The 6,231-nt window shown below is 42.9% G+C and overlaps 1 pseudogene; it reads right to left on the reverse strand.

Moving 5' to 3' along the window:
- Positions 1-1,424: 1,424 nt before the first annotated feature.
- On the reverse strand, positions 1,425-4,029 carry LOC100976095 (T cell receptor beta variable 24-1-like; annotated as a pseudogene).
- Between the last annotated feature and the right edge of the window lie 2,202 nt (positions 4,030-6,231).

Genomic DNA, 6,231 nt, shown 5'->3' on the forward strand with positions numbered 1-6,231 from the left:
AAAGGGATTGCTTCTATGCTGCTGATGAGAGTGTAAATTAGTTCAGCCATCATGGAAAGCAGTATGGTGATTCCTCAAAGAACTTAAAACAGAACTTCCATTTGACCCAGCAATCCCATTATTGTGTATATACCCAAAAGAATAGAAATCATTCTGTCATAAAGACACATGCACACAGATGTTCATTGCAGCACTACTCACAATAGCAAAGACATGGAATCAACCTAAAAGGTCACCAACAGTAAGCTGGATGAAGAAAATATAGTACATATACATCATGGAATACTATGCAACCATAAAATAATGCGATCATCATCACAGTTTGCACATAACTGTTTAACAAACCTGTACATGTCCCATGAACCTAAAATAAAAGCTAAAGAAAATAAATATGAAGGAACATAACAACTATGATAACTTTGAAATGCATAAACTATCACACACAAGAGAAAAGCTGAGTCTTTGTCTACAGAAGTTGTAAAAACTGTTATAGATAATCTTTGACCTGAGAATTAAAGGATGTGTGAGGATTAGCCAGGCACTCAAGATTTATTTCAAACAATAGATGTTGGTGAGGCTGCAGAGGAAAGGGAACACTTATACACTGTTGGTGGGAATGCAAACCAGTTCAGCCACTGTGTAAAGCAGTTTGGAGATTTCTCAAAGAACTTAAAATGGAGCTACCATTTGACTCAGCAATCCCACTACTGGGTATATACCCAAAGGGAAATCATTTATTCTATCATAAAGACACATGTACCCATTATGTTCATTGCAGCACTATTCACAATAGCAAGGACATTGAATCAACCTAAGCACCCATCAACAGTGAATTGGATAAAGAAAATGTGGTACATATACACCATGGAATACCATGGAGCCGTAAAAAAAAAAAACAAAACCAAAATCATTCCCTTTACGTAACATGGATGGAGCTGGAGGACATTATCTTAAGCAATTAATGCAAGAACAGAAAATCAAATACTATATGTTCTTACTTTTAAGTGGGAGCTAAACATGGAATACACATGATTGTAAAGATAGAAACCATAGACACTGGGGCTCACTAGACAGGGGAAGGAGGGAGCAGGGCATGGGCTGAACAACCACCTGTTGGATTCTGTGCTTATGGCCTGGGTGATCGGATCGTTGGGACCTGAAGTCTCAGCTTCACGCAATTTACCCATGTAACAAACCTGCACAACATGTGCCCTTTAATCTGTAATAAAAGTTGAAATTAAAAAATTAGTTTTGACAAAAAAGGAATAGAGAAGCTCATTTCAGATGAAGGAAAGAGCTTTGGCAAAGGTACACCTGTGCAATTCAGCATGGTATATTCAGGGAAATATAAAAAGTTCAATTGAACTAGAGTCTAAAGTGCTGGAGTGAATTCGGCCAATTTGGCCAGATGTTTAGTTTGAGAACTACTTCTGAAGGGCTTTGTGTATTGTGTAAGGAACATCGTACATGGTCATGCTGGTGGCAATGTGAGAAATAGGGTAAGGGAAAGAGGTAAGAAGCTAGTAAGCCAGGGAGAGGGCATTGCATTTATTTCTAGGCAATGGATGATGAGGGTCTGCACTGAGGTAGAAGCAATGAGGAGGGAGAGGGGTAGCTGAATCAGACAAATATGTGTGCATTAGAAACTGTGATGCTGACATCTCTCTGTGAATGGCCTTGTTCTAAAGAGACACTTCCTCCCCATTAAATTCATGAGTGCTTCTCAGAGCAACTCACATACAATGACATGGTTACAAGGAAAGTGGGAATAAGACCTGCCATCTCACCTTGGGATGGCGCTAAAGGACCATCCAGACTCAGAGCTCCCTGTGGGGTCAGTGAAGGACTTTGTTGAGGATACAGCACAGCCCAACTTCTCCCTCTGCCCCATTTCTCTCTGCCCACGTGGACTGCAAGGGCAGTTTCCACAAACCTTCCCGCACACTAATTTCCCTCTCAAAATCTGCTTTTGGAGAACACAAACCATGACAATGTGGGATATAGAAGTAATAGATTTAGAAACTGATTTAATATGAGGCATAGCAAAAATGAGGAACCTAGAATGGCTGTTCCAATCACTGAGATAGAAATACAGTGTGTGGCCAAAATGGGCAAGTGCAAGGATGGAGAGACAGTTCGTTTCAGGGGTAAACTGAGTTTGAATTGCCTGTGGAGCATCCAGCTGGAAGTGTCCAGTAGATAGTTGAATTTGCCAGGCAGGAACCTGCGAAAGAAGTTGTCATGACAATGAATGGGAAGGTTGAGGAAAAATATGTATACTGAGGAAAAAGGAGGGCAGAAGGAAAAATCCTGGGGTAATCTATCAGAAATGTCCAGGAGACAATTAATTGGGACAGTTAATAGCTTATGAGGAAAGAATTATTGCTGATAAGACTTGACGAGGTGTGCATAGAAAGCAGGAAACAAAACTCTGGAGAAACCTGCTTTTTAAATAGAAAGCAGATGAGAAAGAATCCCTAAGCATAACATTCTTTTCACATGAGAACAGGTAGAAAAGGGAACAAGTTGGATTCTTTCTTTCTGAACAGTCACCAAGTCCCATGGATTCTTTTGCTGAAATGATTGAGGCTTGTGGGACAAGAAGACAAAACCCATGAGGACGACATCACCTTGACTCTCAGGAAGACTTTTACATCAAGCTCTGGCAGTCCTTGATCACTGTGCCTGGGCCTCCCTGGCTCCTACAAGAACTCCCACGGCAGGGGAACCAGGGAATTATTCCAGTGCCTGGAAAGAAAACAGGCACCTCCAAGCTCCTAGCTTTGACCTCATACTGGGGACAGGGAATTTTATTTTTTGAAATTCAGTACATCCAGATAATATTGCAAGTCTGTCTGCATCTGCAGGTTAAAATGAATCTCAGCAGAGATGAAAGTGTGGGGTAGTAGATGAAAAATTACTTTTGTAAATCAGTCTCTGATACTTGAACTTTAGCTTCTGAGTCAGATTTAATGATAATTAAATTTACTTACAGTGAAGTTTTAGAAAACAAGCTAGTTATTTTGTTTTTAGTAGAAAGGCAATCAAATATAGAGCTAAATGGTGGAGCTGAGCTTGGAAGAACTGGGGCAGAGAAAGGTTAGACAGGATAAAAGAGTTGTCTGTGGGAACAGAACAAAGTGTGGGATATTGCAAAGCAGGTGGAGATAATGGCAAAGAGACTATAAAAACTACGTTGTATTGAGCTTATAAGAAATGCTCTTGTTGAAAATCATGAGCTTCTGTCAAATGCTCAAGTTCATTCTCCTGAAAGGTCACCATTGGGCTAGCTCCCTAGGAAAAATAAAATAGGGGAGATTGATTCTGTGGTTTCAGATTCATCACATGGCTTGGGGACATTGATCCAAAGTGGCCCTTAGCTCACACTACCTAAAACCACTGAAAGCTCTAAACACCCCACATCCCACAAACCACATCCAGGTACCCTTCAGAGCAAACAACTCACCCATGTGTCTGTCTTTCTGTGTAGAGAGCAGGTGGCCAAGAAGCACTGTGGAAATCACTGGTGGCACTGAAGTAACCTAGAAGCTGTCTGGTTGGGGGTGGCAGGCTCTAGGGACAGGGAGAATTTAGCCTGTTCCTGTCAAGAGACACTGTATCCATCAGAGATCTCTCTTTTGTTTATATATTTTGACATCAAAGGAGCAATAGATCAACCGTAGCCCCAGTCCTGGGTCTTGTCGATACCAGTACATTCCATCATGACCCTTAGTCTGAGAACATTCCAGCATAATCCTCTTTCCTGTCTTTGCGATCCTATTCCTTGGGGTCTGGATAACGTCAGCATCCATGGACCCTGTGGAGAAATAAGACAGAAACCGAAGACAGAGACTGGTAAATGTCTTCAAGCTGCAATCTCTATGGATAGGCTTAATCCAGAACCTGGAAAATTTAAGGCAGTGATTTCCCCATCTGTTTTCCAAACTCACCTGTTCCCAGGAGACAAAAGGCCACACAGAAGAGGAGCAGGGAGGCCATGGCATGAAGAGGAATGATGGAGGTGTTTCCAGCTCTGGATGTTGAGGGAAGCAGGGCATGGAAATAGAAAACTAGGAGGATTCAGGAAGTGATGTCATTGTCCCTTCCAAGGTACTGGGTCTTAAAGATGCCATGTTGGCTTATGTATTATATGTTCTTAGCAGATGCTGAAATTCTTCTACTTGCTTCTCTTCTCTCTCTGGTGCTTTACTGACAACCACCAGAGAGTTGTATCTCTCCCCTTTCTCAAGGCATATCTATTTCAGTTGTTCAAGGAGACATCATCCTCCTGATAAAGCAGGCTGGAGAAAATTCAAAACCAAGTTGAATTTTGAATAAAGGGAGTCTAGTCTCACTTGAATGATAGGACAATATAACTGTTCTCCTTTTTTTTCTGCGCTTAATCATTCTAATTCAGTTCTTGGTAAACTATGCAATTTGAATACATTCTCTGTAAAGTTTGAGACTTTTTTGTTTTAAGAATGACAGGATTCCTAACTTTGTTTCAAATTGCTCCTATTTTTTAGTGGCTCCTGCTTTTCTGGTCAGTGTTTTCTGGGCACAGAGCTTTATTAAAAATATTGGTTTATTGTAGAAAGGTGTTAGTTTAATGTGGGTATGTGCTTCAAAGAAGCACTTAACACCTTCATTCCTATTTTGAATTAGCTGAAAATACAGTGGTTCATTAAATAATTCATTTTATTCTAAATAAATTATTCCTGACTTTAGGAGGAAAGAGTTTAATATTTAATGCAGCAGATTGCAAGCACAGAACAGTTACAGTGATAGTGTGAGACATTGTCCAATGTAATAAACAACTGGCTCTTTGCTGCTTCAGATCTGTGCTTGTCCTGGTGAAAAAGGAGAGTTCCCTGACCCCCCTGGAAGGACGTGCAACAGGAGTGTTGCTCACCTCTTCAGTTGCTGCAGGGGCTCAAACCCCTGAGGGGAAAGGGAGCACGCAGATGGACAGATGCAGGAGCCCAAGTGTGCAGATAGTTCTGCCATCCGCGCACGGCTTGAGTGTTAACCAGCTCAGTGGACCCTCTGCCTTTCTGCAAAGGCAGAGGGCTGGTGTGACAGCTTTCTGTATCCCGAGCTCTTGCCCAGTGTCCTGGAAGAATTGGGTCACACACGGGCTTGAAGGATGAATGTGGGGTTTTATTGAGTGGTGGCAGTGGCTCTCAGTGGGTTGGATGGGGAGCTGGAAGAGGGGATGGGGTGAGAAGATGATCTTCCCCTTGGAGTTTGGCCATCCAGGGACTGAACTCTTCTCTGACCACCCCCAGCTGAACTCCTCTCGCGGTTCAGACGTTCCTCCTCTTTTTCTGTGCCATGTCGTTTCGCCCTCCCTCTGCTTGTCTCCTAGCCTGCTTGTCTGCCTCTGAAGCCTGGGGTTTGGGGTTTACATGGGTACAAGAAAGGGGGCATGGTGGGTCAAAAGACAACTTTTTGGGGATGAAAAACAGGAATGCCTGTCCCCATTTACAGCTGCAGGTCTCCAGGCTTGAGGGTGGGGCCTTTGCTGGGAAACCACCCTTTCTACCCAGTACTTCTGTCTCCTGTCCATATCACTGGCTCTCCCTCACGCATGGGTACACCATGGCATCCTACCCTAATCATTCCTGCTGCATGTCAAATTGGTAAAGTCTTATTTTTAGATATTTTTACTTTTAATTCTAAAAATTTCAAACATATACAAAGTAGGCTTAATAAAATAATGAGCCTTTGTGTCCTCACATGAATCATCTTTGGCAATTACCAACTCCTCATGGCCTCTCTTGTTCATCTGCCAGCTCCTTCACCACTTCTGCCTCTTCTGTGTAATTTTGAATAGTTGTTGCTTTATTTAGGAGTACCCAAGCAAATTTTTTTTATTTTTAATTTTTTTAATTTTTTTTTTTGAGACGCAGTCTCGCTCTGTCACCCAGGCTGGAGTGCAGTGGCGCAATCTCGGCTCACTGCAAGCTCCGCCTCCCGGGTTCACGCCATTCTCCTGCCTCAGCCTCCCGCGTAGCTGGGACTACAGGCGCCCGCCACCACGCCCGGCTAATTTTTTTGTATTTTTAGTAGAGGCGGGGTTTCACCGTGTTAGCCAGGATGGTCTCGATTTCCTGACCTCGTGATCCGCCTGCCTTGGCCTCCCAAAGTGCTGGGATTACAGGCTTGAGCCACCGCACCCGGCCCCCAACCGCATTTTACAGCTGTTGTCTACACTCCAGATGACATATT

This window comes from Pan paniscus, chromosome 11 (assembly GCF_029289425.2).
Source record: "Pan paniscus chromosome 11, NHGRI_mPanPan1-v2.0_pri, whole genome shotgun sequence".
NCBI classification, from domain to species: Eukaryota; Metazoa; Chordata; class Mammalia; order Primates; family Hominidae; genus Pan; species Pan paniscus.